This window comes from Empidonax traillii, unplaced genomic scaffold (assembly GCF_003031625.1).
Source record: "Empidonax traillii isolate 1590-97213 ecotype Southwest subspecies unplaced genomic scaffold, ASM303162v1 scaffold59:size1551110, whole genome shotgun sequence".
Lineage (NCBI taxonomy): Eukaryota > Metazoa > Chordata > Aves > Passeriformes > Tyrannidae > Empidonax > Empidonax traillii.
This window is the reverse complement of record NW_020955252.1, coordinates 441,762-466,191: the sequence shown is the minus strand read 5'-3', so window position 1 is coordinate 466,191 and position 24,430 is coordinate 441,762.

Below are 24,430 nucleotides of genomic sequence, written 5' to 3'. Positions count from 1 at the left end.
GATGAACTTCCTATTAATTCTTTCAAGGGCCAGTGAATAATTCCTAGTCTTAAGAGCAGAAATCTTGAGTACAGTGTTCAGTAAGGTTCTTAAAATACAGAAAGTTAAGTATTTTATTTTTCTTTTAAAAATAAATGCATTTTCCCCCCTGTTTATTAAAGTTGCCTGACCACCAATCTGGAATATGATGCATCTGCAGCTTTCATGAATGAGAATTTTCAAAAATGAGAATTTTCTGAACCAGTGTTCTGGTTACTTGTTTCAACCAGAATACAAAAACATTTGCCTGAATTCTCTCAACAGTTTGCAGATTGTGCCACTCTTTGAAATCTTCAATAGAAAAACAACTCACAGCTTAGATTGTTCTCCTTCTTTGACACACTTCTCTGCATGTTTGGTTTGCAGGTCTACAACATAGTCTATCCTGCATATAACAACGACATAACCCTTCTCTCCTGAATCCACCCAGAACCACCCTTATAGCTGCCTTTTTTATAATCTATTGTTCAAGACCTACTTATGTTATAAATCACAATGGCAATCACCTTCTGGTGTGGCACTACAGCTTTTTTTGTCATAGGGACCATCAGAAGTAAGTCTGAAACCTGGAGCCAGACTAAATCACACAGACAACAAGGGAGTAGTATTTTAGAGAAGCATTTATTATATTTTTTTAAAATGAAGAAGACAGATGTGTTCCCACTGTGATCCACACAGTCCCTGTAAAAGTCTCAGTTATGTTTAGTTTCACATGGGTCTGCTCATGGGAGGATTTATGGGTGCTGGTTAACCCTCTTACTGCATGTGATCATAAATCACATGTACACATATGCATAAACACACATGCACACATATATTACATGTTGTGTACACAACTGACTCGAGCTACCAACTCGAGTGGTTTGCAACACTGAATCTGTGTTACCCTGCTGTCTATCCAACCACATGCATAAGAAAATTATACAGCTGACACATTCAAAGTAGGTCTTTCTTCCTAATCCTTACTAAGGGTGAAAAAAAAATTTGCAGTATTCCCAAAGATGCTCAAGAAACTTAGAAAGTAATGTATGAGATGATTGCTACTAAAAGGTATTTTAAACTGCAAAATGAGAAGTACCTAAAAGAAAATAAATACAGTGAGTCAGAATTATGATTCAGCAAAAGGGACTTTAAAAAGGAAAAAAGAAAAGTAAGTTTGGTATAACTAAGAAAAAAACAAACAAACAAACAAAAAACGACTAAAAAAGGAGAGAGAGAAGGTTATCAATGGATGACGACAAATCAAGTGAAGTCACTGAAGCCAAGATTTTACCGGAGCTGCACTAAAGATGGAAAGAAATTAGGACTACAGCCAGATGGCTATTTTAGACGAGTCTAGCATGGTGGAAGTCTCAGCAGAACCAGGGACAGAGGGAGAGAAAAATCGATGAGCTGCTCTCCAGTCCCACCCACGTTTGAGCTGTTCTTTTTACATTGCTTCTTTAAGAGTTTCTGCTGACTGTGATACTTTAAAATATCAGTATCATCACGTATTTCCACACTTCATCAAACTGTCCAAAAACCAAAATGTATAATCAGGTTGCAGAGGTCTGCCCCAGAGGTTTCCACAGTTACAACAGTAGTAGGACAGATAGATGGACAGCATGATCCAGCATTATTTATTATGCTGATCAGTAAACATTAACAAAATTTTCTAACTCCTTCTTACCTCAAAGTCTTATTGATTTAGTCTAATATGGACAGATACCAGCTGCTACTGTGTCTGTTTTAGAAAGCACTCACACAGCTGGTTTGGCCTACTTTCTACTTTTTAAAGTCACTTGTCTTTGAGATTATAGAATTACAAATAAATTAAATATTATATTAGCATTAATAATATTAAAATAACTAATGAAATATTTCATAATAATTTATACATCTACAAAAATACTTAAATCTTGATTAAGTGGGTTACAAAAAAAGCAGCATATTACCTGTGTGACTCTCTATAGATCAAATATTTACATTTCATATCTATTTTTTTGCTTACAAATGGAGGCATTTTATCATTTCTTGACAAATGAATAATCACCTCTGCATTAAAAGTTATGACTCAACTGAAATGCACAACCTTTCTCTCCAAAATACCACAGGCTTAGCAGATATTCCTGGCTTTAAGGACCAAGGAGGATCTCAGTAAGCTGGAATCAAATGCACAAAAACAGATTTTGGCATGCTAGTCAAACATGTTGCCCCATCAAGACCTTGTCCCTAACATTTGCAATGCAAGAGATCCATTTATCTCTCACCTACATTCAGGCAAGATGTGAGAATAAGACCCTGCAGAATTCAGAATCCCTTTGAAACCATTTGATCTGCAGCTGATACGCAGGTTTGTACAGTAAGTTCTACAGTGAACATCCATGGAAAGTTGCCCGACTTGAATGTACAAAAGGAGGACGAGAAAATCTACTTTAGCTGCATTAAACACAATCCAGCTCATCCCTTGGCACTCTGTTTGCACGTAGCCTCCATTCTGTTCCCTCTCAAAAGGACTAATGAAATAACACTGGGAAATTGGCACAGGACTTGACCTGCTTCCACACCATCCTGCACTCCGACTCAAGTTACTTTTTGTTAAACTGTTGCTTTTTACATCTGTGCACCTGTGTGAAATACAGTTTGGTATTCCAGGCAGACTCTCAGCAGCGTTCCTCTTCTGAGCTCAAGAATTTTCTTTCACGTGTTCATTGCCCACTGCAGCATTCATTCATTTTAACAGATTCCCATGATGTGTTTCATAATGTCCATAAGTTTCTCATGCCAGAAGTTCAAAGAACAAGAATGACCAAAGTGAAGCTCTTCAGAATTGGGGCGGTGAGGGGACAGCAAAGATGTTCAGAGAAACCTGCCCTGAGGTTTTGCACACTCTGCAGGGCAGTTCCTGCAGGAAGAGAGAAGCACGTAGCTAAACTGTTAAAAGAGTTTTGCGCTCATGCAAAGAGAAAATTGCTATCTAGTTTCAGAAAGATGTGAACAAGGTAACTCTTTAAACAAAAGAGATTCAGAGACCTTACTAAAAAATATCAAAAGAAAGGAAGATTGTAGATTGACTTTGAGATGCCATGGAACAGCAATAAGACATGAATTTGGGAGACTAGAGGTTGGGTAATAGTATACCTCAGATCAAAGCTGTGTGTATTTTTATCACTTATGCATCCTCATACTGGATACGTTTTGCCCAACACAAATAAGAATAGATTAAATACTCTGTGGGCAAAAACAGAAGCAACAGAAGTAATATTTTTAATATTAGAGAAAACAGCAAACATGCCTGAAAAATGACAAGAATAATCAGAGAGAGATGGACAAGAACTCATTGTTTTTTCATCTTGCACTTAGGAAGTATTTATCAGTATTCAAAATACACAAACACCAAATGTTTCACCTAATTTGCATCAAAACACGCATGATTCAATAACAATCCCAATTTCTTCAGAAAAACAAGTAGAACATGAATCAAGCCTAAAATCACTGGCAGCAGGGTAGCACAGAAGTGGATCAAAAAGAAAATGAAGCCAACACCTTGTATGAGTTCACTGTTATGTCCTACCAAAAGGAGCACTCCTGGTTTCCACTGCCATTCAGGTGACATCCAGTCAAGAGGATCTTGGAGCAACAGAGACTCAAATTACCACCTGATTACCACAAAAGCTGGGCAAAGTAGTGTTAACATATGGAAGACACACACACAGTGAAGTTACTCTTCTCCCATAGGAATTATAGAAAAAAAGACACTGTTTACCAAAGAAGTACCAATTTCAAGATGAGTTCTGAAAGTTTTCTGTTACATTGATTTTATTTTGCACAGGGGAAACAAAATAAAAATTTGGATGTACAGCTTGAGATTTTTTTGGCTGAGAGGTCAGATAATTAATGCCTATTTTGTTTTCTCAAAGCAAGGCCACAAAATTCCTCAGCAATCCTTAAAATGGTGATAGCAGACTACTTTGGCTTAGTTCTTAGGTGCCTACCTGAAGTCTCTAAGATAGTTTTTACACATGCACACAGACAATTTCAGTGGAACCTCTTCTATTCAGACAGAATAGCTATGATTGTAATTCACCACAATTTAGTAGACAAGAGGCAACTTAATCAAATCTCATTTCTATAAATTACTCTTCAGTCTCACAGACTCTCCCCATAGTGGTGGATAGCTACCCTTTCATTCCCTGTACTCAATGATTGTTTTGAAAAATTTGTTAAAAACATTTATTGCACTTGTCCTCAGAAACAAACAACACTGTAAGGTGAATGTGGCTATTCTGCAAATAAAGTGCACAAGAAGATAAATCAAACTAATAAAATTTGTGATTGACATTATCCTTCTTTTGCAATTGATGGGTAAAAGAGGTCTTGGTTGTCCAGAGATAATAGCTTTTTAATTGAGAATCTGCTAACCTTGGTGAAAAAAGGGAAACTGTAAGCATAAGCTGCTCTATATTTTAGAGCAATTCCTCCCCACACCAAAAGAGCAGTTCCTCTCCAGGAAAGAGGATCATTTGTTTAATTTTTCAGGTGGGGACACATTTAAAACAAAACAAAGTTTTGTTTTCTTTTATATTTCAAAAAACCTCTAGAGACCAAAATATACAAATTCAAACATATCTAACCCAGACAGCAAAAGCCTGAGCTCTGATTACAGTGTATTACTCTCACACAGGTTTAAGTTAACTGAAGAGGACAAACAAGGAAGAAGAGTTTTTACCACTGATGGAATGAAGGGTCTTTTCTTTAACAAAGTAACAGGAGATATCATCTTTCCCTGAGAAGGAATCATTCACTATAGGCACAATGTGTTATTATTGGGATTTTTAATTGAAATGTAAATTCTGGGAACACTCTGACCTAATTTACTCCCAGAAAAAGAGGGCAAAATTCTCATTTTCAAAGCCCTATATAGTCACTTTGCTATTATTAATGAGTCTTGGTCAATAGTCTGGGCTTCTACCGCTCTGCAAAGCTGACAGTATTTCACAACATTCAGCAGTGGCGTATTTACACAGCACTGAAGATTGTTACTTCAAGTGACTCCCATGGATTTGTTTCTTTGACAAAACATTTTTAAGAAATAGTTTTGAAATCATTTTAAAAGAGTTCTGAAGTGCCAAGCCTCTGTGGACAGGATGCCAAGTGCACTGACAGCAGCAGCAGACTATGGCACAGCCCACCTGATGGGGAGTGGGATTCCTCCTGCAAAACTCCTCACATAAATCAAATCAGAGCTGTTGTGTTATTTTGTGTTTGTTTGGAGGGTTTTTCTTTCTTTTCTGAGACTAAATCTGTGTATTTCAGATTTAGTCTCAGAAAAGACGTCTTTTTTAAGAACTTCCATGCACTAGAGTCCTAACACCAGGCCTTCATGTAGTAATTGCTTTTAGACGATACACTGCCAGAACTAAAGGGGCTTTTTTTCCAGTACAGTTGGCATTGCTATAGATTTCTTCCAGAAAGAATGATCAAGAGTTCACAAGAATGAACATGACAAAAACAAAGAACTGAGTGGCAATCTAGGAGGAAAAAAGCTTCAAAAATAGCAAATATTTATGTAAACTTGATCCTATCAGAAGTGTGAACAGCAAGTACATTTTTTACAAATTACAATGTGATTGAATTAATCTCTGTCTTTAAACACACAACACTGAAAAATCTTACTTGCTATCTGTTTCCCATCTAATCTTTTTCTAAGGAGTCACTTACAGTAAAATTCCCTTTTCTCTCCTTGGGTTTATGTATACAACACTTTGGGCATGAGAGTTTCAACCAAGTATTTTAAAAATAATTTTGGCCCTCTATTTTAAATTTGCAAGGTTCAAATATGTGTTTCTTGGAAATACAATTCTTTATAATACTTAATTTTTTTTTAACAGTCTTAAAAAGTGCTTTCTGCAGAGTATTTCACCTTGAAACATGGTGATTTGTTGTCACACTTAACTATCTTTAAAGTCTAACTGTATTATACTGCAAAATAATATAAGAAAATTATTTCCCCTATGTCTGATAAAAAGAAATATATTATACCTAATTAAAAAATATAATAAAAATATTTTTCCTATGTCTGATAAAAAGAAACACAATGTCCCATTCAATAAACAGAGCTATATGAGTAAAACTCAGTGAAAAGAAACAAGAAAAATGTAGTTCTTCTTTAAGCAAGAGGAAGCAAATTACACTTGAAGGGACTGAGGACATTCTATCTGCTACTCTACAGCAGCATGTCATGACAAAGTCCATTTGAGGTCCCAGATAAACAAATAAGCACCTGCCTAATTTTTAGTATGGGAATACTCTTTTGAATTCTAAATTCCTATGCATTCACTTCAGTAATGCTCTGATTCTGTGGCAGAGTGTTCAGTATTTTGCAAGATCAATCCTTGACCACATTTACTAAGGTGATCAGCATGCAATAAATGTGTGCTCAAAATAAGTAAACCAGACTAATATGGTAAAAATCTGGATTGCTGAAAAATTAAACATGGGTCTAAACCAGCCAACAACCTCCAGATGAAAGATACCAAAGTCACTGTCTTGTTCTCAACATCCACGTATTATATGAAATCCAAATTTCTAGCTGATATAAATGGTAGGGGAAAACCCTGAAATATCTTAACCACTCACCCTTCTCTTTGCATTATCAGATGTACAGCAATGATCATAATGCTAACTGTGAACAAGTCACATCATGGTGTGTATACAAACATCCTGACATGTTTAATTATTAAAACAAGACTACATAAGAAGTCCAGCACTCTCTGCAGAAAGCTGAGGTGAAAATGTAATTTGACAAAAAGGAATAAAATAATTCTGGCAGCAAGAGGATCAGTTAGAAGGGTAAATAATAACAACCAAAGAAGAGAAAGGACCACTAATCTTGGAAATCCATAGGGCAGGAATTAAACACTATAATCAAATTGTTTGTGCAACCATTTAGCATCTCATTTTCTTGCTGTGCAAGCTGAAGAACCACTTGAGACAGGCCATCTTGGAGAGTAACAAAGTGCACCAATAACTAACATGGGATGAAAGGAATATTGATAGCCTGTGACAAGCAGCTTCCTGAGAAATGTTTCTTAGTCAAATAGAAGCAATCATTAAATATATGAGGGTCAGACAATTTAATCTGCTCTTTTTATATGGATTAGTTTAGCAAAGTAACAGAAGAGACAATTAATGCCTCCATAGCTTTTCATGCCATGACACTAGCCCATCATTTTTAAAACAAATACTTGAAAGATGATTTTCTACACCACTGAATAGGGCCACACTCATTTTAGCAGCTATTAACAGCACTGATAAGGACTGAATTTATTATGAGGCACAATTATACATTCCAGAAAATCATTACAGTAAAAGCATAGACTGTCTTTTAACCAAACAGATACCTAAGTATTTTACATAAAGATTTAAACTCCTATGCTTTCCAAACCAAAATCATAATGCTGGAGAGGCTACACACTTCTGTGCCACTACTGATTTTATCATACAATCAGATTTATGTCTAGGGATGTAACACTGCTATCAGTGAAACATATACAATAACTGAATGAAAGGTGGTTACTGTTCAAGACTAGGGAAAAGATAAATAAAACTTCAGGGGAAGAGGCAAAGAAAAACTATCATCACAGTTTATAGAAAAATCCTGTAGACTGAAAAAAATAAGTGTAACCTGCTTGGAAAAAATAGTATCTTATTCTACACCTTAATAAAGAACTACACACAACTAAAGGAATAGCAGCTTAAAGCTTCTATTTAGAAAATGAGAGCACTGGTGTGCAAAAAATAATTAAATGAAATCCTAGAAGAATTTCTAATAGATAAACTATAATTGGAATTTGGCCAAGATGCCAGGGTAACACTCCAGCTCCTGATGGAAAGGGTTATGAGCCATTTTAAGGCCAGCCATAAAGCTCTTGCAAGCAGTGGCCAACTGTCCAAGGCCACCAGAGACCAGTCAGCAGCCAGAGAACCTGATCCAAGACTGCAATTCCAATCTGCACAGATACAGCAAGTCTTGACAATGTTACTGGATTTTCCAGGATCTCCTCAAGTAGCTGTTCATGCAGGATGCAGCACTTCCACACACACATCTTTCAGTACTATGCTTTTCTCAGGTGTTTCCCTCTTGGCCCTTTCTGACAGTTGTTTGACAGATGATACAAATTGCCTGACACAGATTTTAAAGTCAGATATTTAAGAAAACGAATTACAGCTGATGTCTTTGGCATAATGCTTTGTGACACAGATAGTTAGGGAGAGTGACACAGGTGGAAAATAATATAAGTTGAAAGCGTTTGGAACAGCTCAGGATTCAAGGTGACTTTGTGCTGTAATTCACTACTTTTATAATTGTTTTCTGATACACCTTCTGGATGAGATACAAAGCCCAGGAGAGTCAACAGGTCTGTTTCCACTGAATTCTCTGTCATTTTTATCAAGTCGTAGGAAACAGCAATTCCAAGTCAAAGCATGCTCAGCAAAGCTTGTGCAGAATTAGCTTTCACAATTAGTCTTTCAAACTTCACTCCTTTAGCACTGGTTGCCGAGTGTCAATTTCCACTTTTTTTGCCTTTAAAGGTGAAAAAACTTCTATTTGAACCAGAGAGGGAGAGGCACCATAAACATTTCTGCCTCTTTACACAACCACATAAAGAACTCCCACCATTCTGAGCCGAAGAAAGTTCCTGATTTTTTTTTCCCTAGTTTGTTCAATAGTGCAGTAGGACAAGAGAGGAAAACAAGTGCGTGCCCTTGATGTTATTCAGGTTGGCAGCAACTGACCCGGTGCTATTATTCTGGAAGCTTTCTTTTGATGGCTACACATTGCCCCAAAGACATTGGTCAACTGAACTGCAAGAGCTAAAAGCACGGTCCTCTAACTTCAGTTTTGTTGGTGAAACAAAGCAGAAACAACAAAACACCACCCCCAAAATCTAACACACACCCCCCAAAACAACCCAGCAAAACCAAATCCATCTGAAGACTGAGTGGGCACAAGCTGTTGCAAATATGAAACTTATTATCACTGCAAATTCTCAACACTCTTTGAGACTGTGAGTCTTCACGAGTGTAACGTGTCTAAGAAAACAAGATTATTGAAATCAAAATTTAAATAATCCTTACTTAAAATAAGTATAACACAAAGAAAAATGAGGCCAAAAGAACATTCAACAAATATTAGGTAGTACTAGGGAGTGTGACACTTTTCTTTTGACCGGCAGATTAAACTTCATCATTCAAAGTTTTCAATTAGCAGTTAAAATAGACACAGAGAACACAGTATCAGACTTGTTCTATAATCCTTTGGCAATACACTGATGTACAGACACTGATGACACCAGAGGCATATCTTTCACTCAGTTAAAATTAACTGTAAAAGATGGTTTATGAATCTTGGAAGATTACACAACTCATTCCTACAGAAACACAAAGGAAAATGTTCCAAGACCTCATTTACACAAGTGCGTAATGTACATTGTGTGTTTTATGTAAAGGAGGGAACTGGGAACAAAACATGGATCCCGGTGCATCTGAAGGATTTTAACTTCAGAATAAATATTTAAATTTACTATTCCAATCCTAAACTAAACTAAGCACGTAACACTAGCATATATGGGAAAGAGCAGCAAAACTGGCCCTGTGCTGTTGTGCAACGACTCAGTAAATCACTCCCTCCTTAAGTTTCAGTGGCCACCAACAGTGTGAAGTATTGCTCAGCAGGAGAAAATAAGTCAGATCCAGTCCAGAGCAACCCACCCATTTTAATTAAAAAAACAAGAATGGAATTAGAGGTTGCTCTAGGCAATAATGGTAAAGTTGAATTAACATCAATATGGGAAACCTTTCATTTATCATCCTGGAATGAACAAATTTGGGCATATTTGTTGCACTTCTTATTTCTAAACATTTCTAAATTCTGACAGTCTATAATAAACACAAAGAACAGAAAGTTTCATCTTGGATCACTAAAATGGCCTCGGGATTCTTATGTTCAGTTGCACAAGAAGCTGTTCATTGACTTGGGACAGAGACTTCACCCAGAACTGCAGATTGCCTCAAACCCCATCCAGTGGTACACGGGAGTTATTACATTACAGCCCCAGCTCCTTCTACGTTACTTTCCCTTACAAGAAAAGTAAAGTATTTTAGAAAACTGGACAGATAGGAAGGCAACTCTACCTCAGCTGAAAGGAAAAACAGCTAAAAGAGAAAACTAAGGATATTGGGAGTGTAAAAACTGATATGAGAAAAAAACAAACTGCAGCAACTACAGCTGCCATTTTATAGCAGACTTCCAATAAATGACCTTCAACAACTTGAGTTAATGAATCAGTCTCTACAATGAGACAATAAAAGTGGCTTCTGTGGCACAACAACGATCACTGCACTGACTGGAGCATGAAATTTATATTTTAAAATTATGTACCATGTAATTCACACGCTCTTTGCTTTTTAGTCCTGTTATGTCCCTGAGAGACCAATGATCAGCACCACCCCATCTGCCTTTGCTCTTCTCCATGAATCCCAACCAGGCTTACACATCTTACACACACTGAAAGTAAAGAGCAAGAAGGCATAACCAAAAGGAAGAAAGGAAACATAGATGCTCTGTTAAGAAACAGACAAGTTGTTGATTTCTATCTAGGCAATCGCTGTTCTTTGCATCATTGGGAGAAAAGATTCCTATGAATTACAATGTCATTAACTGTCCTATTGTAATGTAGCCAGACAAGAGACACCGTTCTTTTCCTCCTTTCTCTGCCGTCTCAAAGAGCCTTGTACTGCTATCAGACTTTCATAAGGCACTCTACAAACACATTACTTGACTACATTGCTGTATTTCACAGAAAAATGAAAAGGAAAAGCAGTTTTTAAGACAGGAGTCTAGAGCCTCCTTTTTTCTTGACTTCAGCCTAATTTCCAAAACATTCATATAATTGTCTTTCATATGTTTAACATTGCTTCTACTCATACACTTCAAAACACAGAAAGATTTCACTTAGAAGGAACCTGTGTAGATCAGATACAGCCACCTGTTCAACTCCAGAATAAAGAAGGCTGTCATCTAAGGCGGCACAGGATGTGAGAAATAGTTTTGTTTTAGAGCCAAGTGATAACACAACCTTTGGAAAGCAGAGAGAGAAGGGGAAGCACTAGAACTGACTAATTCAGTAAGTAGAGTTATATATTTTGCTTTTTCATCAGTAATACTTGACAGCAGTTAACTTCTTCATTTCCCAGGTCTCCAAATGGGTTAGAGTGGTCGATGAGTACATATAGCTTATTCACATCTTGAATTGCAACAAAGTAATCCATTACAGTATCCACAACAATAAGCTAGTCAGATATATTGAAGTTAAACATTCCACTGGAGCAAATACATATATGTAACAGCTGGTAAGTCATACTGCTAGCAGCTTTAGGAAGAAATCATTGCATCGTTTGTTTATGTTTTAGCTGATCTTTAAGCCTTCAGCACTATGATTTTTTTTTAAATGGGAAGATAGGAGATTATACAAAGCTTACTTGGTTACAAAATATCATCCATCTCTACATGAATATGCTGCTACAGTGTAGTTTCTTCTGCTGCTAGAAGTTATCCATAAGCATTTATCCATTGTTCCACTTTATTCATCCACTTTCGTGCTTCCAAAATCTACTGGATATGTTTTCAGGCTAGGCATTTGAAAATCATACTCAATATGGTTGAAAACATGAGTATAAATGGGTGATGCTTCATTAGTACAAATACTTTATGGGAATTCAGTAGGATTGTTTAGCATGCTTCGAAGGTTAGTAATATTTTCTTCACACAGACAACAGTTTAGTTTGGTAGCTTAAACAATCCCCTCCTCCGCTGAAAAAACCATGCAACAACTCATTAAACAAGCTGAAATGAACATAAGATACTAGGAAATGTGAAGGGTGACACACAAAGCAAATTTCCTTCCTTAAATGTCACACAAGTGACTATCACCCTGTGCAGAGTTACATTTTTAGAGACTGTTTTAATTCCCTTTTTTCCTCTCCTTCAGGAGATTCACTTTGTATGTCCTGATACTCCACTGATTCTCCTAGAAGTTCTCACTCTGACTTAATACCAGTATGGTAAAGCCAGCTGAACATATTCTTTTGTATAGGTTCAACTACTGTAGCATTTTGGACATGGTTATGGCTTAATCTGCTTTTTAATGTGACTACTTAGACAACAGTATCTCTTACTACAATTATAATAGTAGTGGTTAGACTAGTATGGCTTTACCCTCCACAGGGATACCTTTCTACTGGCAAAGTACTTCATAAATTACCTGCCTATGTACAGGTAAAGGGATTAAAATATGATATACTGGTACCAACAGCAGCTCAGGTATTTCTGGTGATACATTCTGCAGTACTTTTACTGAACCAAGTTATCTGCTTTCTTTTTTTTTTTTTTTTCCTCTTCCTACCTAGGATATTCAATATTTTTATATATCTATATTCAAAAACTATATTGATATCAATATCATAAATATCTGGATACATGATTCAGCATCATTTGCTTTTGCAGCTCATATGAAATATATTTAAACAGTACCTGTAAGAAATCAGCAAACATCTGTCAAAGTTTTTCACAGTCAAAAGTGCTACCTTGAATACTGTTGTTTTATTTTACTTCTGTTTCATTTCACAATGAAATCTAACTCAGGGGAAACAACAAAAAAAAAATCGAATTCTCTTGTTTTATCTTGAGGGGAAATCTTGCTCCTCTGCAAGAATAATCAGCACAATTAGACTCCTAGTAAGTCTGTGATATTATGTAGCATTATTTTTGGACAGGTTTTGTGGGAACTTGTACATGAGATTTTAATTAATACAGAGATAGAAAAATATGAAAACATCTTCAGGTTTTAGATCCCAAAGACACAAGAAATACTTCTTTAAAGCAGGTGTGCCTTCCTGGGCAGCTGTTTAAGATTAGTAAATTACAAGCTTGGGATTTTATTCTTAAATATGGCTAAAGAATAAACTCTTTAGTCTGGCAAGTTGGAGTCAAACTGCCACAATGAGCACCTGTTGAGAAAGCCCATTATTTGAAGCTGGGGGTTCTGGGTGAAAAGATCACTGTGAACTAATTTTGATTGCTTCACAAAACTCTGCATAACAAATGGTCTCTGATGAGGGTATCAGGGGACTTCCATTTGAAGAGGAGAAAAAAAGATTTTGTTTCTAGGAAGGTAACATAATCTCTGCAGTGACATTAAAACACACCAGTGGCTGCACTCGCTTGAATCTCCCTTCTGAAACAGATTGTATGTCTTAGGTTACCAGGTATTAAGTTTTGGGAGGGAAAGAGAAACAAATGATATCAAAATCTTATCTAAAAGGTTAGCTAAAGAGAATATGGCCATAGATTCATGCATCCTGAATTCCTAATTTTTATTTGTTTACAAGTTTAACCACAGCCACATTTCTGTGTGATCTGGATTGCTACATGCTTTGCCAAAAAGGAGGAGGAGAAAAGAATACATTTTAAAAAAAAGTTTTTGCAGTTGACTAAATAAATCAGCAGCTTTCTTGTGTGAAGTAATTCTAATAGTAAGTTAACAGTAAGAACAATAAGACTACCTGGTAAATACTTCTCTTTCTTAGTATAAAGACTACTGAATGAAGCAGTTTCTGTCTCTCTGAAAAGAAGTTTTCCATCCAAAATATACAAAAGTACTACCTGTCTGTCAACCCTGATTAAATCTAAGGCCAAGCTTACCATCTGTTTGTGCAAATGCAAAGTGTAATATTCCACCAACTACTCTGCATGACCACTTTACTTAAGGGTTTCCTGCAAAATGATTTTCAGTTCATCCAGGACTTATTTTTAGAACAAAAAGAATCACCAGAAAGCACTATGCTTTTAGCTAATAATCATGATGCAGTTGACTTTATGCTTGATTTGTCAACTCTTAGCCATTATTTTACATGAATTACAATTTCTGATTCCTTCAAAAGTGACTGTAAAAAATATATCCATATGAAGAAAATAAAATGCTCATATTGACTTCCCTTTTTATGTGTGTTCTGGTTTTAAGGCAACCGGAATTATATTATCATCAGGGTATTAATTGTACCCACACAAAAATGTGGATGTTACTTGATCCATATGGGTACCAGAGGCTTGTGACTATGACTAGCAAAAACACTGTAGCCACGATAAAGTCAGAATGTGGCCACATATTCTGTAAATAAAAATAAAAGAAAAATTCTAAATAAATCAGACCTTGCACTTTGTTAATTTATGGTGGGTAGGAATCAGTCTAGTATTAGACCACCAGCCACATAATCTTTCTAATTCTTGCAATATCTCTGTGTTACACTACCGGGCACACAACGGCCACCTGAAGAAAAAAACACAGATGCTGTTCTATTTCTTTTAAAAACCAGACTGATATACTGTCATAATCCCAGAATAGAAATACTAGAAGTCTACAAGCAGTGGTGGTTTGTTGTTGTAAATAAAACTGATAACCTGACTTGTTTGGAGTCGAAAGTAAACTCCGTGTTGTCCAAACCCATGTCGGCTCCATTTACCTGCACACACCTTTGACAACACCTGCAGCCCTCATGTCCAGCCCTCTGCCCTCCCAGAATCTTCCCAAACATCTGTGCACAAGACAGGAACTCACTGCACACAGACACTGCCTATAAATTATAAGTATAAATTACTTCTATTTGGATAATTTGAGGCATTTTTCCACCCAAGTTTTTTTTCTACCAAAGTCCAGCCATCTGATATAGTTCTTAAAATTATCACATATATCTCTTCAACCAATAGATTTATTCTCTTGCTAATTCCACTGTTCATCTAACATAAGACATGAAGCAATGGGTAAAAGTGAATTTTACTCATTAAAAACATAGGTGTTTTCTATCTTACAAAAACAGAGAAAAAGATGAAGTCTTTCTAATAACACTCTTGTGATTCTACTGTACCACACTAGAATATGAGCAGTGAGAAATACGAACTATATCATGGGCTTTTTTTCATCATGTCTTGAAAATAAACTACAACTTTGCTAAGTTGAAAAGTTCTTCCTTAAGTTAATAAAATCTGTCACTTTCCATAATGGTTGATTTGAAGAAAGTCCACAGGTGCAGTATTCTGTTGTTCACAGCTTAGGAAGTCAAGGCTTATAATAAAAAGCCCTCTGTGTTATGGTCCTCCTTCCCCATCAATTCACATCAAGTATTATTAGAATCATCTGCCACCTCAGTGGTGCTTCCTCTGTGCTCAAACTGCAGAAGCAACAATGACATTTTACTGCTCTGCAGGTGCTGCTGTGTGTGGTCACGAACACAGAAGTGTGGCCTGCTATTGTTCCCCAGTAGCACTTTGATCTCAAACACAAAAAGCCACATAGCTGGCTGCCCTATTCACTCTTGTGCTGGGTTTATACGGGGGAGAAAAAGAAGAGGTGACAAGAGATGGGCAATCCATAATATTTATTTCAACAAATGCTTCAAATCTTTTTAAACATCATAAGAACATGGCTCATTAAACTACAACAGCCTTGAAATTGTGTTATAAAACCACAAAACAAAAATCAATACTTCTGCTGAAAAGGAGGTAATGAAATATATCGAGTTGGTTGAAAAGTGGTTTGTATGAATCATAATATTATTATGTGCACATCGCTTCTACTCCCAATACTTAAAGTTAACAAACTAGGGAGTGTTTTCTATCCCATCACTTAAACAGGTGCTACAAGGTGGTATTTATCAAAGTTATTTTCCAGACTCAATCCTTCTGCCATAAATAATGCTGGGATATAGGAGGCTTAGTAAAAGGAGATCAATCCAATGCATATTTGCTACCTGAGCTTCAGCTGTTGTATTATTTCACAGTCTGATCAATACTGTGCTCTACAATAGCAAGGGGAAAAGCCACAATATCACCCTGATGAGTCACTGTAGGTTCATTACTGAACCAGAAGGAGGTAACATTTCTGATTTTATAAAGATTAAATTGGTAGCAGCATTTAACCCCTTTTAAATAGTTTAACTCTCTATTTCAAGTCTTTTGCAATGACTTGTCCAGATTTTCAGCAGTGTGACATAAACTCTTCTGGAATCGACACTCCCTCTGCTGAAAAAATCCTGTGAAATATTATTTAGAATTCTCCCTCATTTATTTTAAAGTGGGGTTATTCCTCTGCAAGTGAATCTAGGAAAATCTGGTACTTGAAAATATTTTAATGCAGGCAAGCAATAATGTCATTAATATCTCTCTCAAGAAAAAGATCAACCATGAATACCTGAAAACAACAAAAAGCAGAAGAGATTGAAAAAGAGATTGAATAGTAACTAAATGAGACTAGCAAAAAGCTCAAAAGCTACCAGCAGCCACTGTACTCTCACCCTCCTCAGAAATAAACACTCAAATCTGCCAAACTCTATTTGTAATGTAATCAGGGGAAGACAGCAAAATCTTCCCATACCAAAATTAATTCATTTAAAAGGACAGTGCTATATCCATACAAGTCTTTCAAGATGAAATAAAGAAGAAAACTATATATCAAAAATAAATTGATGGGGGTTGAAGTGAACTAAAAGCAGTTTTTAAGACTTGTGCAGTGTGCTTAGATTAACTATTTCTACCAACACAGCAAATACATAGTATTAAAGAGAGTCCAATCTGGGCTCTGGTATAGAGAGCATAACCTGAGACTTCTGTAACTCTGATTTGCTGAGGAGAAACAAGTGAGATCAACCCTTGATTTAAGACAATCTCATCCAAGAAATTTCCATGGTTGCCACTGCTGCAACCAAAACCTTCTCTGCACATCACTTCCTATACCGTGAACACTGACAGGGTGGACTGAGCCATTTCACTGCACCTCAGCCGTTTCAAAGTCTCCTGCCCTGGAGATGCATGTCCATCCCATCATTTTAAATAGTTACGGTGGCACTGGACAGACTCTAAATGTCCACTCACCATGAGACCCCAGAAGCTTAGTTTTACAGCAAATCAGAAAAATCTCACTTCCTACAGTATGTGAGCTTCTAATCCCAGCTGGGAGCTGGTTCTGCAGAAGCTGAGGAAATGCCATCCTGTAAATGAACATCTCAACTTCCCTTTGGCATGCAGAATGAATGGTTACTCCAATTCCAGCAGGGATCCTTTCCAAATTATGCTTTGATTTTACTAGTTAACAGCAGTGGGAGAAGGGGTGCTACAGCTGGTAGTTACTGATATTTAATCTTACATTTATTTTTACTTTATTGTTTTCTATAAATAGTCTTGTCTTTCACCAGCTCTACTGCTGTTAGAACCCTTTCCAGTAACTGTCAACATTACACAGAGACTTAACCCCTGAGAAAGAAAGAAATGAGGGGGTGGAAGACAAGAGACAACTACTAATCCTGAAGAGAGACAGATCACATCATCATAGGACTCCCTGCTACTTCAGAGCATTCTACAGTAATTAGTTGTAGAGTAATTTCATTTGCTTAAGGTCAAATCTCTCAAAAATGTTATTTGGAAATGCAGCAGCCTAGATTTGGCCCTCTACAAAGGGCTAAGAGTATCCTGCTTTCATCTCCCCACCTGTCAGTACAGGTGCCTGACTACATCATGTTCTGTCAGCACATGACCCCCGTTGCTTGTATACATAAAGACTAATCACACAACAGACTAATCACACAACAAACTAATCACTTTCCTTTGATAAAAATTTTAAAAAATAATTACTTTTTTGGGGAAAACTGCTGTCCAGGAAAGACAGGTGACACTAGGATGATCTCATTGTGTTTGTTTAGCATGTCAGCTCACAACTGTCCACTATCATGGGACTTGGGCCATGATTTTAAGTGACTTTGTGTCTACATGTTTTTAACAGCTTAATTATTAGACAGAGTAGCACTTTCTAAAAATCATGATTCTTTGGGATGGTTTAAATTGAGCCTTATATAAATTGAAATAGCAAAATAAACCATCAAACAAGTTTCATATTTAGGCCAAATTGTAAAAGAGGTAGGGGGCTGGGGAGTTGAAAATTGCTGGCCATGTTCTTCTTGTTGTTAATGTTATCAATATCTAATTTTCAACTAAAAAGTAAATCCTTCAAGATGAGCAGGAGACAAAGCCAGAACTTCAGGCTTTAGTTGATTGTTACTTCAGATTCCTGGTGAAATGAAACTCACTCCATTCTGTTCCTCTACGAGAAAGTTAAGAAAAGAACTTCTAAATCTAAGTGTAACTTGCTGACTTGCAAGGACAGTGTTGCAAAACCCAGAGTTAACATTTCAAGCCATATTTAAGGTTATAAAGATCACATTGGTCAAACAGAGACGATCTCCCAGAGGATCCAAAAAATATTTCCTGTCTTTATATCATTCCTAGTGCTCAACAGTAGAGCAGCAATGGACATACCCATAGCTGCCTTTCAACACATGGCTGCACTAATTTCATATAGAACATGGAGATGTGTACTCTCTGGAAGAAAACACAAAAAGAGGATCAGAAAGTATTAGAGCCTTGTACCAAAAACTTGTGCAGAAGACTCCAATTTTCATATTTTATTTCAGTTAACTCTCTACTACAATATACTGGCCATGAGCCCCTTTCTCATCTTCCTGCCTACCTCACACACTACCCTCAAACAAACCAGAAGGTCACTTAGGCAACAACTTTGGCTCTAAACTGTCATACTATACATTACCCAGCATTTTTTTTTCTGATTAAATATGACTTTCACAATTCCACACACTTGTTTTACCCTCTTTTTCATATAAGGGAAAAACATAAAGAGAACTCATTACCTGGAGTCCAGGCTGAAAGCTATCACTATATAAATTTCACTGACATTGGAAATCAGCTACAGGCACTTGTTTGCAAGGCAGCAAATACAATCACTATTGCCTTGTAATGTTCCCAAGATAAAGGGTCATTTTGTCTACAAGGAAAATTAAAAGATTGTGGTTACATCCAATAGTTCAGCAAAAATACACCATCTCTTGAGACCTTTTGCAAAAATCGGATGATTTGATCATACAATACAGTAAAATGTAAGCATATATAATATAGGATTAACTTTTAAACTTCATCTAATAAGTGGCAAATAATGTATTGAGGTACCAGCAGAGCACTTCCAGGTGTTCTGGTAGATGCTGAAATGCAAAATAACTGGTTTGTGTTGGCTGTTTTACAACCATTTATACTCCCAAAGAGTAGCTGTGTATGATATACACACATTGTAAAAAACCACTATGAACAGTTTCCTATCTAAATATCCAAAATAAGTAAAAACTAAAGGTAAGGAACTGTTGTTAGCATCATTTTACAAAACACATCAAGAGACTGGAGCAACTGGCCAGGGTCACATGTGTCCAGAACCAGATGAAACTTCCATTTCCTAAACTATCCTCTCACATTTTAACCACATGCAAAACATTTACATAAGCCTCCAAGGTTCCAAATCACTCATAATTAACATATAATAAATTCCATTCAACAACGCTAACAATAAAGGAATATGTGTGCATTAAGTCTGTGCATACAACAGTAGATAGTGAAAACAACAAAATCCTGTGCAGGAATTAAATTTCACTATTGCTGTCAACTTTTCATTTTCACTAATGGCTTTTAAGAAAGCTGGACATTTTTCCTCACTCCATTTTACCTTTTCCCTCTATTTGACAAATATTGATTTTCATTTCCTCCAAGTTTAAGTGCATTGAATGCTACTGTGACTGGTTTGTTTGCTTTTTTGTTTGTGTCCCAGCTTTATTGAGGATACCAGCATGAATGCTTACAGCTTCCAAAAGAGGGAATTGGTTTAATAACTTCTTCAAATTCAGGAGAGAACACAGGAGCCCAGTCTACTTTTTCTATAGGTCATGTAAGAAAAGTGACTCTAGATGACTATCTAATGTCAGTAAGGAGACTGCTGCAGTAATAGCCTCAGTGTTTCAAGCTGCTACTGCTGTGCTCTGTCACAACAGGACAAATTATGGAGTGTTCTCCCCCCACTTCAGTGCAAATTTAGACATACTGTCTTAAAAACACTTTCAGTGGCATTTTAACCTGTTTTGAAGACAGTTGTCCCTTTAAGAGGCTTGGTTTGGAAGGTAACACCTCATGAAATTCTGGCTCAAACAAGCCATAGCTTTATGAATTCTTTGCTGCTTGACTCACAGATACATAAGCTCAATCTCCTTTTGTAAGATGATCTTAAGCTTTGCAAACCTTCCTAGTACAGTTTGGACTCTTCCCCATCTTAAGGTCTTGTTCAACAAATAAGAAATCTCACTGTCTTCGTGGTGATATGAATGAGGATTGCTTATGAGACCTATTCCACCCACTCAAATATGGAAGGGGGGAGAAATCTAAGTGGATAGGAATAAACATCTGTACTGAAAGGGAAAGAAAGTAGCAGCTTAAAACTGCCACATACAGCATTACAGAAATTGTCTGTACAGCACTCAGGCCATTCACCAGTGTCAGAAGCCAAAATAAGCTCAGCTAACTAACAGGGGTTTAACTCAGTTTACATGTATCAGCACCAGTGGCCTATGCCGGTATTAAGGGTTCCCCACAACTGAGCTAACTAGTGACCTAAGATCACAGACAGCAATGTTCTCAGCAGCAGCTCAGACACAAGTTGCTGAGAGGACCTGGTATTCAATCTAGACAACTAAACACACACTTAAGCCCTTGAAATCTGTTCTGTCTTTCTCTCCGTAATTTGCTATTCTCTGGATCCTCTAACCAACAGACAGATAGGGGTTCATACGAATGCACATTTTTGCATTGAACACCCACTTAGTTCTTGTGCGTATTAAACAAATGTTAGCTTCACTATGGATTACCTGACATTTTAAAATCCTGATGAAAGCAAAGCAATTTAGAATTATTCACTGCTAAAGGAAACTCATTTTTCAAAACAGGTACTGCTTTTAAAAAAAATTCTTAATATTACTCATCGAGTTAGTCTCACTGGCCTCACTTTGAAATTATTTTCCTTGGAAAAGATGGAGGAAAAGAAAGAAAGAAATAGTGACCAGTGGGGTTAAATCTGTTACAGCGTGCCAGACCACTCCATTTTTGCATTCCATATTCAATTCTAAGTAGTTCTCATGTTGCGCCACCTGATGCCAGGTGCTGCAGGGCTTCTGCTACACCCACCTGACATGGTGATGCTGCATTTTTAAGACCTTTAAATAATGAAAATAGACCTTTGCACTTCAGCACTGCGCTGGTCAAGAGAGCTGTCTGTACAGATGATGTGAATGTCTGCTAACATGGAGAGACTTCTTACTTTTGAAATGAAATGACACCAGAAGTTTCAGGGCTGATCATTCCAGTGAGAACCTTCCTTATTCCCACAGGTAACCAATCTTAACGTGGGCAGGGAAATGTTTTTGGTGCCCATCTAGCCAGATTTTAAAGTTCTTTCCAAGAGTGTCAATAACTTCTGAAAGTTAGGAAGAGCTTGCAGTTTAGGTTAAATAAATTATTGAAAGAAGGATGACATCACTTTCCTACTCTACAACTCTGCTTTGGGTGTTCTCACTGTGTACTGTGTGCTCTGAGTCTGCCACATACAAGATGTTGGCCTTGCCCACCATGCAGAGCCTTGCAGAGAACAACTCTAACCCTCACGTGAATGTTCTTCACCAGCTCCCACAGTGCTAGACAGACCAGAGCACTAAAGAAAATTCCTCTTTCCTGATCTCCTGTTTTCACTCTACTGCTCCCCTTCCCACATCATTGAGAGGTTTTTTTTCCTCTTGAGAAATTTAGACTGTGGATTCAAAATTACATATCTAAATTAAAACAGAAGATAAAATGGAAACTGAAGAAACTTGTGGTAGAACAAAACAACAACAACAACAAAACAACCACAATTTGAACCAGAAACATCATTTCAATTACTAACATTCCTATATCTCACTTACCTGTAAAATATTTCAGCTACTGTGTGTGATTCAGGGCCTCCTGGTATCTCACATCCCTGGAACAAGGAGATCTTCCCAGAAAGGAATCACCATGCATTCACCATCTTCCAGGCATCTCCTAGGCCACTGACAGTAGTCAGGGTAACCATTCCGATATTTACTATAACCTGGATGTCAAACCCAGAAATATCAAATCAGAAAATCATAAACACAGCTGTCAGTAACTCTGTTCTCAGCTGAAGTTACACACTTTTCAATTATTCCTGTTCTTTCCTAATAAGATTAGTATTTCCAAGTCTCTACTCCTCCTTAACGTTTTGTCTAGGGATACATATTTATATAAGAGACCATGTTGGAGGTGAAATCTTTAAGTCATTATATTTCAACTCAGCAGTCAAGAGACATATTGCTTCCAGCTGGTATAAATAATTGTACCCACTTATTTGCAAAACATTATTTTACCTTCTGTCAACTCATATTCATGAGAGAAGGAAACCAAATGAAAAAATGGTAGTTCGATTTAAAAGCAAACAAACAAACAAAAGCACCCAAAAAAAGAAACCAAGCCACAACAAGACCTGACCAAAGAGAAACAAACCTGGAGAACTACTGAACACTGACAGGGAAACAAACCTGGAGAGCTACTGGGCACTGGAAAGGAGACAGCAAAAAAAACCCAAAACTGTCATGTTACGAAGTCTCACCTTCTCCTGCCAAGTAAAACTGGCCTCCTATAGAGACACAGCCAGGTAGTTTGTAACTTCAGGACTCTCAAAATCAAGAAGTATGCCCCACAGAAAAGGTCAAAACAAGCAGCAACTGTTGCATTTTAATGATCAGCACGTATTCTTTTCAAAGCAGGAACAATTCGAGACATTTGTTACTCGCTACAGCTGGGAGTACTTGCAACCTGTCCTTAAGTCTCAAACCACAGCCTAGCCTCGGAAGAAACACTGAAATTCAATAGACTTTTCCCTGAGAAAAGGGTTTAGGATTTGGTCGTCGTCAGCACCCGAAACAAGCCAGGCGGTTTGCTGTTTCCCTTCCCTTCTCATCCCTGCCTCGCCAATACAGAAACCTCATTCCTGCCCATCCCAGGTGCTGCCCCGATCCCCTCTCTTCTCTCCGCCGGTATTGTGGGTCTTTTGGGTGAGCCCTTCACGCCCTTTCATTCCGCCTGTCCCCCAACACCTCCCCAGCCTGCCCTGTGAAGTGACACCCGCCGGGCTGCTCCGCGGCCGAGCTGCGCTCCCCGCTCCGCCGGGCGCGGCGTCCTCGCTTCCTCGTCCCCCCCTACGGCATTCGGGGAAACCCCAAATTCCCGGGCCGTGGGCTGGCAGCAGTGCCCGGCGGCAGGGGCAGCCCTGCGGTTTCCCGGCCAGCATGGGCCGGCCTAAGCGGGGAAGTTTCACACGACATTAGCCCAATTTTTAAATAATTCACGTCTGTTTCTGGGTGAAGAAAATTACTCGGATGATTAAATGAACGACCGTTGGCGCTTAAAAGAAAGGAAAAAAAATATATACCACCCCACTGTGCTTTATTTTAATAGATGATAAAATTTTGATGGGCGAGACGGAGGGGGAAGGAGGGGAAAGGGAGAAAAAACTTTGTTTCTAACGAGGAAAATGCGGCCACGAAAACAAAACCGTAAAGGAAAAAAAAATCTATTCTTGAATAAGGATTAATTCAGTGTCTGTGAATAGGAAACGCTGCGCCGAGTAATTTTAGTGAAGTAGCGCGGCTCCAGCTGCGAGGCGACGCGAGCACCTTTGTGCGCTTGCCAGGACAGCTCTGGGGAGAGGTAACTTCCCTCGTTCCCCATGGTCTGGTGTCGAGTAACGGGAAATTTAACATTCCGTGTTTCCAGAGCAAATTATTCCCCCCCCCCTTCCACTCCCCCCTCCCTTTCCCCCGCTTCCCTCGCAGGCAGCCAGGCGGGCGCTCCGCCTGACGGGGCGGGGAGCCCCGAGCCGGCCCTTGGCACCGACCGCATCCTGCGGGCACAGGGACGGCGTCCCCGGCCTCCGCAGCTCCGTTCGGGAGTGGCAGGAGGAAGGGAACGGAAAAGCCCCTCGGCAGGGAGGGCAGAACGGCCCGGGCACCCTCCGCGGAGCGGGAGGCACGGGCAGCTCCTGCCGCCGGCACCCACCCACCTCGGCGACGGCAGCGAGGGGAGCGCTGAGCGAAGCGGCGGCGCCGGCAGGGCAGAGCCCGAGCTCACCGGGGAACCTCCGCCCCGCCGGCCCCAAAGGTGTCCCGGGGAGCCTCGGCCGCCGCACACCCCGTCCCCTCAAGGAAACGCTTCGGAGAGGCTGGAGGAGAAAAGGGTGTGTGGGCCCTCGCAGACGCAGCTGCCCCAGGGGCTGCGCTCCCTCAGCCCAGCCGGGGGTGCGCTGTGAGCGCGGGGAGGGCTCCGCTCAGGGAACGGAGGCCGGGGGAAGGCCCGAAGATACAAGAA